This window comes from Manis javanica, chromosome 11, assembly GCF_040802235.1.
Source record: "Manis javanica isolate MJ-LG chromosome 11, MJ_LKY, whole genome shotgun sequence".
Taxonomy (NCBI): Eukaryota; Metazoa; Chordata; class Mammalia; order Pholidota; family Manidae; genus Manis; species Manis javanica.
Window position 1 is genome coordinate 47,101,907 of NC_133166.1, and position 13,418 is coordinate 47,115,324.

Below are 13,418 nucleotides of genomic sequence, written 5' to 3' on the forward strand. Positions count from 1 at the left end.
TCTGCTCCTCCTTTGAAAAGATGTGACCAACAGTAATGGTCTCTTGATTAGCTGGTATTTTTATGAATATAGAAAGGGGAGGTCTTAGGAAAAAGTGAGTGGAGAGGACCACAGAATTCTGTTTGCAGATTAACAGACCTTTAATTTTCATATTTTATCCATGGCAATGATATCAGAGACATGGCATAGTAGCAAAAAAAAAGAAATGATGCAAGAATCTGGCCAACTGGCAGGCACACTTCTTAAAACCAGTGAGAATGTCCCAGTAAGGAAGAGCCAAAAGGATTTTAAATAATGGGAATAATTAATATTAGGTGTTAATTTTTTCCAGCTTATTAAAATATAAGTGACATATAACACTGTGTAAGTTTAAGGTGTGCAACATGATTTGATATATATTTATATATTGCAAAATGATTTATATATTGATTTATATATTGCAAAATGATTACCACAATAGAGTTAGTCAACATCTCTATCAGCTCACATAATTACTTTTTTGGGGAGCACACAGGGTGAGAACACTTAAGATCTACTCTCTTAGCAACTTTCAAGGATATAATTCAGTGTTATTTATGATAGTCACCATGCTGCACATTAGATCCCCAGATAAACGTGAAACTTTTGTTGTGTTGTGCTGGAGTGTAATTCTCTTCTTTATCCCAACCTTTACGAGCAGCTAGCTTACCTCAGGGGTATTATATTGGTGTTTCAGCATTAAATTTATGGGAAAAAATTTGTGTTCATCTTTGGGCTCAAAGTGGAGGAAGAAGAAGGAGATCTTTGGATGAAGTAAACCACATAGGGAAGATTGAGAACCTAGAAGAAACAAACATTGGTGAAAGACCTTCTGAAAATCTTTATGATCACTGAGGTTGTAGAGTTCACTTGATACCTATTCTATCCAAATCAGGAGATTGAGTTTTCTTGTCTTTTTGTCTTCCTTCCTCCATTCGTTTCTTTGTTCCTTCCTTCCTTCTTCCTTTATTTCTACTATTATAAAAAAAAAAAGTGGTCTAAGAAGGCTGGAGGATTTGGGGCACTCAGGAGTTGACACTTGTATTTCATTCACATCGTTAGAAAAATATTAGTTCCACAAGCCCTGGTATAATATGGTGAAAAACATCCTTTATCTACTACAAGAGACCAAGTCTCTTTCCCTATCCTCTCACTGAGCCATCTTGTGATTTTGGACATGTTAGTAATTCTCTTGTTATTTTGGACATATTATGAATTCTCTGGTTCTTAGCTACCACATTTGGAAAAACGATGGTATATCATTATTAATAATTAGATACTTAGATTAATATAAGCAACTAAACACCTTTTCAAGTCTGCTCAAATGTCACCTTCCTTGACCAACCTATATATATTGCAAAAACTACATTTCAAACCTCCCATCTCTACTGTATTTTTCACCATAAAATGTATCTTCTACTAATATATTACATAACATTTTAAATGTTAACATCTCTCTGCTAGAATGTAAGCTCCCAAACTAGCTCTGTATTTTGTTCACTGAGGTACTCTCAGTACCTAGAAGTTTCTGTCTCAGACTAGAAAATAAATGAAACTAAATTATGTGAATTCTAGGGGTTGCTTCCATCTTTTTATCTATGTTTAAATTTCTGTTTTACTGAGTAAAAAAGGAAAAACTAAGAGAAAAAAAATTCAAGATTTTTTATAAAAGCTAAAATATTTATCTATCTCCAAACACATTTTCCATATAAATATAAACTGAAACTTATATTCCATCCTATCAGATTCCCAGAATTTATTGTAGCTAAATGTGACTATTAAAACTTTCATTCTACAAACAGTTAACAAATGGGAAGACATGGTGGATCAAATCTTGAGACAAATTTCAAAGTCCAGCAGAGAACTTTATTTAATATTAAAACAGGCTAATGGCACACACATCTACAGTAAACAAGTAGAACATTTAAAGGAAATATCCAGTGGGGAGGGTAATTGAGCATGAAGACCAAGGTCCTTCACTAACTGTCCTGAGGCACCCAACAACTCCTCCCTTATAGAACATCAAAGGGAAGCCACCAGTATGATCCACTATGGGCTTGATTTTGCTAAATAGGCATAAAGGGAAACAATTTCTTATTTGCTTCAGGCTTTCGGCATTAAAATAGAACTTCTGAATAAGCTTTAAAAGAAACAGAATCTACTATGTGTCTGACACTCCTATCATTTGGTCCTTAAATGGCTATAAAAATCTGTAAAAATGAGTGCCAGTGGTCCCATTTTATAATATTCCAATTATAATATAAATTAGTCATAGAGATGAAAGTGCAACATAGGGAAGAGAGTCAGTAATATTACAGTATCTTTGTATGTTAACAGATAGTAACTATACTTATTAGGGTGATCATTTAATAATGTAGATAACTGTCAAATCACGATGTTGTACACCTGAAACCAATTTAATATTGCATATCAGCTACACTTCAATTTAAGGAAAAAGCACATAGAAGTGCTTTGTCCAAGGTCAAGATCAAAATCATACAGCTGTTAAGTGGTGGTTTTAGATGACTCCTCAATCTATGCTCTTTGTACTGAGTATTTCTTACAAAGACAACTTCGGCTTACTCACTTTTCCAGCTTTGATTGGGAGATTTTTCAAAATTATTGAAGAAAAATCTGGGTTTGTGCATCCTGTCAACCTGAGCACTGATTGTAACGGAGTGCAGAGAGCATCAAGAGTCAGGAAAAAGAACTAATGACACTTAACCTGACTGCCTAGAGCGAGAGCCACCCAGTCTTTTCTTGTGTAAATTACCCGAGGCTTCTGAGAAATGCGCCTACCCTAAGTTGGATAACTAGAAGTGGGCAACAGCCTGGGAATGCCTGGGGATGTAACCCGTGATAAGTCACATAGACATGCTTGGGTAAGCAAGAGAAAACAATTGAAGCGGGCAGGCAACTGGCGCGTTCCCTAAAAAGGTTACAATGTTTCCCATTGGTTACAATATAGAGTGTGTTTTAAACCTATTAGTTGTAGAACTGCGTGGGCTTTGGTGTAACGCTGTGAAGATCCTATATAATCAGTACCCAAAGTTGCTTGGGGGTCGGCAGCTCGGACTCTGCGTGTCAGGGGAGGTGCTGTCGACCCCAGCTTGCTGGCTGAATAAAGACTTTGCTTGGATTTTCATCTCCGTGTCCGTGTGTCTTGTTCTCTGGGAAACCCCGGAGTCCTAGACCCTAACATGATAATCAATACATCTTCAGTGAAATAAAGCAGTGATAACCAAGGGCCCTTGTGTCAATCCTGTGATACTGTAACATTCTCAAGTACCTAAAAATAAATAAATAAAATATCCAATGAATTCAAGCAAGTTTTAATACTGACTCCTTTTTATTATTTAGATTATTTGGAAATGCCCTTGAACATATGATATAGTTGACAAGCTTTGATGCAATTTTATTGGTTTCCATGGAAACTATTGCCTAACAGCTCTAGTGTTCCTCACGCCACCCTGGGCTCCACTAAGAATGAATGACTTTTGCATATTTCCTAAACTGAAATGATAAGGACAATGTATAGTTATTCCAATAGTGACTCATTTGAAGCCAGGGTTTGGGTGATGATGTCCTCAAGTGTTTAGTGACAAATCAAAGGTATCATTGTCCTCTTTCGTAAGAGAGCAAGGTGGCAATAATGGAGGTCCATCCACACTGGTCATAAGTCACTCACTCACAAGTCATTCACTCATGTGTTGAGTGTCAGGGATATTTGTGTGCGCCCTTTTTGGAATTTTATTCTAAGAAATTTTGGAAATCCTATTCTACTTGTATACTTTTGAATTCTCTTCTAAGACTTGATTTTCCCACTAGGGTAAGTTGCCAGGTCCAAGAGGGTATTTTATTTTGATTCATGATATGTAGAAACTTCTGGAAAGAACAAACCTTACAGGAAAATTACCCAGAAGTTACCATATTCTTACTTGTAAATGTTTACTTCCCAATATAGGGGGACAAAAGTCAGATTTTTGATTTGGAGTTCCCTTGGTTTTGCTCTGTTCTGTACCTCTGAAGTCTAGATTATGGAAATCCTCCCAATTTCATTGCATTGATGTAATTTATCATTTTGTGTATTTTATGTCTCTCTTTTCTCTCTCTTGGGATTGGGATATCTTTATAAATGTGCTAAAAATTCTCACTCAGCTGAAATCTGTCAGGCAAGCCTACAACTGAGTTTGTTTTGTGATACTGTGGATATTGCAGACATTATAGCACCTAAGTAACTTCTTGTCATTTTTATGCTCCAGAAAACAAGTGGGTGGTCCATTTTGTAAATATTTTAACTCTCCCAAATTAGCATTATTTCAGCCCCCTGGAGGAATAAAAAAACTTAGTGCATATCATAATAACCGGCACTTGGAGAAGAATGTGTAAGAAGTCACATATGCAAGGGATCTTGCTATGCACTGTTTTTAAAAATTCTAGAGGATTAGAAAGACAGGTTTATGGAAAAAACATTTACATATCATTGCCCCTGGCACAAACATATGTTGAAGAAGCTAATTTCCACTTGTTTTAAAATGTATCTATGTATGGGAATGGCTATATGGATGAGAGTTTTATATGTGTCCACCTGCTACATTTCAAGCTTAAAATCCTACTGCTTGCCCCTACCAAGTGTCTTTTCAAATTATTAGTCTTTGCTTAAGGCCTGTGAAGTCTGGCTGGGATAACAGGTTTTTCTAATGGGAAGGCATGAGTTAGTAGCAAAAATTACCAATTGAAAAAGATATACTTTGAAGTTTTTAATCATAGCACTTTTCAGAACAATTTTAAGGAAATATATTGCAAGTCAAATAAATGTACTATTTTTAAGAATTCACCATGTGTAAATTAAGATTGTGTATAGTATCCCTGGGGAAAGAGGGTTGGGATGAAGTGAGGAGGGCATAATTAATCCTAGGATGCTGAGGATATCACCAAGTGAACTGTTTGCCCATTTTGGTATTCTTAGCTATTAGAACAAAGGAATTTGGGAGCGGAAGTGAAAAGAAGTGAATCTACTACTCATCTGCAGCGTGACACTGAGGTCTACTATTGATCTGCAGTGTGACATTGAACAAAACAAACAAAACACCTTTGTTTAAATGAAGGTGGTCCTACCTACCCAAAGGTTGTTTTGAGTTTTCCATACTACTATATATTATAAATCATGAAAGCATCATAGAAGGATACTGACATATGCAATCAGAGGGAGGCAAGGAGAATAATAATAGAATCTTGAGCTTAGACATCAAATGGACCCAAACTACATTTTTGCTACATTATTTACTAACTATACAACTCAGTCTGATTACTTGATCTCTCTGAATTTCCTCTTTAGTTAAAAGGAATCCTTTGTAGGGTAGGTGTGAGCACCAAAAGAGGTAATTTAAATAAATCAGTGTCTAGAACAGTGTGTACCTCACAGTAGTTTTTCTATACATATTGGTTGTCTTCTTTTTTTATTATGGGAGTATTAATATGGTAATTGATTTAATAAAACAAGTGTTTGTGGAGTGTAAGCTAAGTGCTGAGGAAGTACGCAGGGGCAAATGGAACCTGGCTCATACTCCTAAGATGCCTGTTATATGGTAGGGGTGTGGAGATGGAAAGATGGGAGTGTCATCTATAAATGAAGACATCATATAATTTGTGATTCATCACCTTTACTGGCAGTGGAAAGGGGGGTACTGTGATAGTGGGCCAGAGACAGACACTGAGGCTATCCCAAGCAAATCCTCTCTCTACAGGCTATAAATTACCTTGGATGAAACTTTTCCCATCCTATTTTCCCAGGAAATTGAAGGCTAATTGAAGGGACACTGTAAGGCACTGGGAAGGGAGAATAAATTCAGCCAACTTCATACATACAGTTGCCCCAGGGAAACTTTAAGGCTAGTGTCTGGTTCTTTGTTTCTGACCACGGGAGGTTCCAGAATGTTCTGGTTTCCAGCCCCCACTCCCTGACAATGTCTCCACTGTGGAAATGCTTGAGATCAAGAAGGGACCCAACCTCCAACACCCTGTGGAAAAGCACCCTCCCACACAGCATTCCCACCCATGTGGACGAAACCTCCACACTACAACTGACAAGCTCTCGAGGTCTGATTTCTGCCACTAAACCTGGAGACTTAATGAGTTTATTTTTAGTCAACAGAGCATGAAAATTCCCCAAGTGCCCAGAGGATTAAAGTTGACTTCACTATCAATGGGAAAAACAGGAGAGCAAGTAAACCTCATAATACCTGAGAACAGAAACATTTGTATTTGGTTTTGTCTGTGTGTTACATTTAGGAGCTTCTATATAATTTCCTCCTAAGAATCAACTGACACTGTTTCTGCTCAAGAGGAGCAGTTCAATTTTTAAGAAGTATGGCTCTGTCAGTCCATTTATTGTATGTCTGACATTTTCTTCCCTAAATTAAATCTTATTCTTGATTAAAGGGTTCTGGTCTCAAGTAACCAACCGCATGTGCAAATCTGGCATGAAATACAAACCAAACCAAAACAAAACAAAACAAAGAGAAAGGGGCTTTTGAAAAACAACTAGTGATCTTATAAATATTTAGTTTTAAGAAGACACGGTATATTTGAAACCAACATAAGACTGTATATCAATGATACTTTAATAATAATAAAAAAAAGAGTGTATCATGGTGGGTAGATCATGGCTTTAGTCAAATCTGTGTTCATTGAAAGCTCTGCTCCACACTACAATCTTGAAGAAAGTTATGAAGACCTTGAGACTGAGTTTCCTCAACTGTAAAATGGGAATAACATAATGAAGGGTAGTTGTGAGGATTAAATAAGTAGTGAAAATAATTAATGCAGTACCAGACACAAATGGGATTCAATAAAGCATAACTCAATAAATGATCTTATTACCGAGGTTATAAAGTTTATAAGCAAACAACTGTTAAGAAAACCTTCATTAAATTTTTTAGACTTTTTACTTAGTAATTTCCACACAACCAGGACTATTTTTCCTTCAGTTAAAGATTTATTTTTGGACTTTGTCTTTTTGTTAATCATTGCTTTTTCTAGTTATAAGATGTTGTTACCTATCTATACCAAAGATCACAGGTTCATGAGTGTAAGATGGAAATTTAGCAGAAATTCATTGACCTCATGAGCTATCAGTTTCCTTTGAAGGGAATAGCCATTAAGTGTGGAGGAAAAAATAATCTTGTTAGAATAAAAACATTCTCAGCATTTTAAGGCTCTGAATCATCTTGGATGAAACTTTTCTTTAAGTTGACTTCACATCCTATTTTTCCCAAGGAATTGAAGGCTAATTGAGGGGACATACTATGCAACCTTTCCAAACACCAGCCCATGGGAGAGAGCCTACAGAAAGGAAAGAAGTGCAGCTTTGTGGAGGACCTGTTCACTCTGTATGAGTCAGAAGGATACACACTGCATGATGAACCCAAATAAAGGCGTACCTCATTTTATTGTCCTTCATTTTATTGTGAATCACAGAAACTGCTTCTTTTTTTTCAAATTGAAGGTTTGTGGCCACTCTGTATCAAGCAAGTCTATTGGCACCATTTTTTCAACAGCATTTGTTTACTTCATGTCTCTATGTCATATTTTGATAATTCTTTCAATAGTTCAAGCTTTTTTGCTATGATTCTGTTTGTTGTGGGGATCTGTGATCAGTGATCTTTTATGTTATTGCTGTAGTTCTGGAAGTGAGGGCGCTATGAACTGTCCCCATATAAGACAGCGAACTTAATGTATAAATGTGTGTGCCCTGAATGCCCCTCTGACCAGTTGTTCCCCCATTTTTCTCCCTCCCTATTCCTTATGACACAAGATTATTGACATTAGGCCAATTAATAACCTTACAATGGCCTCTGAGTGTTCAAGTGAAAGGGAGAGTCTCATGTCTTTCATTTTAAATCAAAGCTAGAAATGCTTAGCTTAGTGGGGAAGGCAGGTTGAAAGCCAAGCTAGGCTGAAAGCAGGGCCTCTTGTATAAACAGTTAGCCAAGCAGTGAATGTACAGGAAAAGTCCTTGAAGGAAATAAATAGTGCTACTCCAGGGAACACACGAATGATAAGAAAGTAAAACAACCTTATTGCTGATATGAAGAAAGTTTTAATGATCTGGATAGAAGAACAAACCAAATAGAGCATTCCCTTAAGCCAGCGCCTAATCCCGAGCAAGGCCCTAATTCTCTTCAGTTCTGGGAAGGCTGAGGGAGGTGATGAAGCTACAGAAGAAAAGTTTAAAGCTAGCAGAGTTTGGTTCATGAGGTTTAAGGAAAGAAGCCACCTGCAAAATGTAAAAGGGCAAGGTGAAGCAGCAAGTCCTGCTGTAGAGGCTGTGGGAAGTTTTCCAGAACATCTAGCTAAGATAACTAAGGAAGGTGGCTCCACCAAACAACAGAATTTCAATATGGATGAGACAGCCTTTCCATCCAGGAGTTTCATAGCTAGAGAGAAGTCAATGCCTAGATTCAAAGCTTGAAAGGGCAGGCTGACTCTCTTGTTAGGGGATAATGCTGTGACTTTAAGTTGAATTCAATGGTCATTTGCTATTATGAAAATCCTAGGCCCCTTAAGAATTATGTTAAATCTACTCTGCCTGTGCTCTGTAAGTGGAACAACAAAGCCTGGATGACAGAAAATTTTTTACAACATAGTTTACTGAGTATTTTCAGCCCTCTGTTGAGATAAGCTACACACAAAAAAAGATTCCTTTCAAAATACTGCTTCTTACCAACAATGCACCTGGTTACCTAAGAGGTCTGATGGAGATGGATGGTGAGATTAATGTTGTTTTCATGCTTGCTAACGTAGCATGCATTCTGCAGCCTACAGATCAAGGAGTCACTACGGCTTTCATGTCTTATTATTTAAGAAATACATTTTGTAAAGCTACAGCTGCCATAGATAATGATTCCTCTGATTAATCTGGGCAAAGTAAATTGAAAACCTTCTGAAAAGGATTCACCATCCTAGATGCCATTAAGAATATTAATGATTCACAGAAAGAGGTCAAAATGTCAACATTCATGGAGTTTGGAAGAAGTTGATTCCAACCCTCATGAATGACTTTGAGAGGTTCCAGACTTCAGTGGAAGAGGTAACTATAGATGTAAAAGAAATAGCAAAGGAATTAGAATTAGAAGTGGATCCTGAAGATGGGACTGAATTGCTGCAATTTCATGAGAAACTGAATGGATAAATAGTTGCTCCTGTGGATGAGCAAAGAGTCATCACTTGATATGGTATCTACTCTTGGTGAAGATGCTTTGAAGATTGTTGAAATGACAACAATGGATTTATAACTTATATTACACAAACTTAATTGATAAATCAGCAGCAGGTTTTGAAAGGATTGACTCCAATTTTGAAAGAAGTCCTGTTGTGAGTAAAATGCTATCAAACATTATTGCATGCTACAGAGAAATCATTCATGGAAGGAAGAGTCAATCAATGTGGCCGACTTCACTGCTGTGTTATTTTAAGAAATGGCCACAGCCACCCCAACCCTCAGCAACCACCATCCTGATCGGTCAGCAGCCATTAGCACCCAAGGCCAGAACCTCCACCAGCAATAAACTATGACTTGTTGAAAGCTCCGACGATGGTTAGCATTTCTTGGCAATAAAGTATGTTTAAATTAAGGTATGTACATTTTTTAGACATAATGCTATTACACACTTAATAGACTACATTATAGTATAATCATAATTTCATAGGCATCGGAAACCAAAAATTCATTTAACTCACTTTATTGTAATATTCACTGTGTTTGCAGTGATCTGGAACTGAACCTGCAATAACTCCAAGGTATGCCTGTATTTTCTGGGGTCTTTTGCTTCCTAAAATACAATCTTCACTTTCTCATAGCCCCACTAATTAAACTGCCTACAGATATCAAGGACCCCACGGACTGGCGAAAATTCACTACTAATGTGGTTTCTAGAAGACAGAAGCAATGAATTGCCTGTGAATTGCCCATGAAGAGTAAAGCTGAAGTGTCTGAATTGCTGTGATATAGAGTGAAGAAAGGGACTAAATAGCTCGACTTTAGTCTAACAATGATAAAAACATCAGTCAAATGCAAATATAGAGATATTCTATAAAACAAGTGCTCCTAAAATCAAAGGCCATGAGAAACAAGGCAAGGCTGAGCGCTGTCGCCATGTAGAGGGACCTGAACGTTCTGTTGATGTGATGCCCTGCAGCATTTTAGATGAGACCCTGCAATGAAAAGAAGACATGAGGTAAAAACTAAGGAAATCCAAACAAAGAATGGATTTTAGCTAATAATAATGTACTGATATTGGTTTGTTAGTTGTGACAATTGTAGCATGGGAATGTAAGAGGTTAACGGTAGGGGAAACTGGCTGGGGGGTTAGGAGAACTGTCCGCACTATCCTTGTACCTTTTCTGCATATCTAAAACTATTCAAAAATTGAAAGTTTAAGGTAAAAAAATAGGCTCACCTAAGTGAGTAAGTTGGATATGATATATTATTGGAGGCCAGAATACCCAGCAGAAAATTGTGTTTCACCGGAAGCCTAGAAAACAGTATTCATTGAACAGAGAGAGGTACCAACATCTCCGAGATCAGATGGTTGGGGAGAATGTGACGGAACTTGGCTCACTGATAGTAAAGGAGTGTGGGGTTCTAAAGTAATAAAAGCTAGATGGCAGACTTAACTGCTAGAAATTAGGATGTCACAATTGTTATAAAAAATGGCAAAGTCTAAATGGCAGTCAAGAAGTCTTAAATCAAGTCTTAATGAGAGTTGTGAGAGCAAGTAGAACAGTGTCTTAAGAGCACCAGTATCTGGAGATCTGAGGTATAAGCATGTTCCCCAAGGCCTAAATTAAAGTGAGTCCACTGGGCTCATGAACTCACCTGCTACTCATTTCCTCAATCCCTGAATGTGTACTTGTGATTGACATTCTTGGCAATTGGAACGACCCCCACATTGGGCCTTCAGCCTATGGGGGTAATTGCCTCTGAAACTGTTGCCCACACCTGCCAACTGTTTCTGATCTTCAATTCTGATGGGGTAGAAAGGAATACATTCACCAAATTAATGGTTGCATACTAGTTCAGTCTTACTCTAGGAAAATATCTTTTTTGATATATTGAGACTGTGGCTACTCATTTCCTCAATCCATGAATGTGTACTTGTGAGCATGTACTTCTATTACTTCTCCTCTCCATCATAATATAGTGAAGAGACTTGGGGTACCCTGATGTCCTGCAGAATATCACAAGACAGTCAATTAAAATCAACTTCACATCCCAGGGAAGGTGGCAGAGGCATTAAAACATTATTAGACTTAAAGGAAGCAGGATTGAGTCCTTCTCACAGTTGTATTTCTTTTGCTAGTCTGGGCCCCTGAAAAATACATGTAGATCCTGAAGAATGATTTGACTATTACAAGGTAAATCAAGGAGTAGCCACAATCTCAGTTATGTCCACCACCCATCAACTATTTCTATAGCTGCTTTCCTGCTACAGCAACAGAGTTACTTAAAGCAACAGAAACCTTATGATCCATAAGGCCTAAAATATTTACTGTTCATTCATTTACAGAAAGTTTGCCAACCCCTGCTCTAGACACTAGAGAGGTAAGGCACATGCTGTAAAAGAAATACTTGCTGTGGTCTAATCTCGTTGTGAGGAGTACTCATGCAATTTTCCTAATCATTCGAACCCTAAACAAGTTCTTTGCATCATGTCACCATTTTAGATAAAAGAGTTTTAAGGATAAGTGAACCAGACAAGTACATTCCTTTCCATTTTATTTGTGCTGCTCATGAAATACTGGACAAGGGAATTTTCAAACTTTTTTTACAAGTCTCTCTCCTCAGCTCTGTCATAAATTACAGAAGGCACAAGGACACATTCTTCCCTTTTCTGCTTCCTATTTCACAGCAAATATTTGCTGTGAAATCATGGCATGATAAATATGTGCATCTACACCACCATCACACATTCATTTATAAAATAACTGCCTCTTTTTGCAGTGAATGTGCCTATTAATGAAGATGTAGAACAGGCTTGTATTTTTGCTGGAGCTTAAAAATGAATATTATTAGTCAGAAAAGAAGTATAGTAAAACCATCTCCTTTCGTACTTTACAGAAAGGAATTAGTTACAGTTGTTTCTTTATCCAACAGATTATAACTCAATGAAAGGACTTTAGTGGCCACAAACAGAAGGGAATTTATGGTTCACAAATAATTTGAATCATGTAACTCATAGATTTTAGACATCATTTAAAATAACTTGATCAGAAACAAAAGATATGAGGGACACACGCTGACTTTGGAGTTAAACTGTAAGCATCAGACAAATATCAAGTCTCTGATGTTTCAACTCAGCTTTCCTTGAAAGCAATGCTTATATATTAGAAAGAATATTATACAAAGAGTCTGCAGACCAATGATCTAGTGGGCCCCTGCTTTTGACACATCAATTTCTGTGACATAGTGCTTCCATAGAGGGCTAATATAACTTAGATTCACTATGAGGCTCAAATAAGATTGGACCCATGAACAGATTTCAAAAATTGGATCAGGTCCAGTGTGACGGAGACTTTACTAAAACCAGACTGTCGTCACTGTAACGTATGGAATGGCCAGACTGAATGAGCACCAGTGTTGACCTTACTACTTAGCAGTTTTGTAACTGTGAAACTACTCAACCTCTTTGGGACTTCATTTACTCATCTGTAAAACATAAATTCTAACAGTAACCATAGGCATTTATGAGGTTTAAATGAGATAATATATGCAAAGGGCTTGCCCAATGTCTGATGCATGATAAAACACTTAATATATATTAGCTATAATTATAATAATTATTATAAAAGCCCTCCATCTTAGATACCTATTATGCTTAAGTAGTATTCATGCTGTGACTCTCCTGTACCAAATATCAGCTGCTTTTCATCCTGAGTTTGGCTGAAACCTGGCAAATTGGGATCCTCTAGCTAATTAAATACTATTGTGCCAAGAAAGTTGTAAATTGATTTTCAAACTTAAAAAAAAAATTCAAATCATATCAGTAAAAAATTTCCATCACACTTCTAATATAGGCATATTTTTCTCATAAATTATTTACATATGCTAATATATTATGCACATTTTAAGTATATTTAAATATAGACAGTAAAGAGAAGACAGAAGATATTTATTAGGATATATATATATTACATTTTTATAATATACATTGGGATATTATATATATTAGAATAATAAGATATGTATATAAGACATGTAAATATACATAATATATAGGCATATGTGTTTTAGAATATATATTTATGTATTGGAAAAATGTAGGAATTAAATAAGTAAATAAATACATTAAAGCATATTTAATATATGTATTAGAATATACAATTTTAATATATTCATA

General features: G+C 36.6%; 1 long non-coding RNA gene across 3 annotated transcripts in view; it reads left to right on the plus strand.

Annotated features, from left to right (window-relative positions):
- The first annotated feature begins 9,069 nt into the window (after nucleotides 1-9,069).
- The window catches only part of LOC108385369 (uncharacterized), a 45,847-nt gene continuing 41,498 nt past the window's right edge, over nucleotides 9,070-13,418 (plus strand). For all 3 annotated transcript variants that reach the window (XR_012122658.1, XR_001850269.3, XR_012122657.1), the window contains exon 1: nucleotides 9,070-10,256. This is a non-coding gene — a long non-coding RNA (uncharacterized lncRNA). The remainder of the gene's footprint in view (nucleotides 10,257-13,418) is intronic.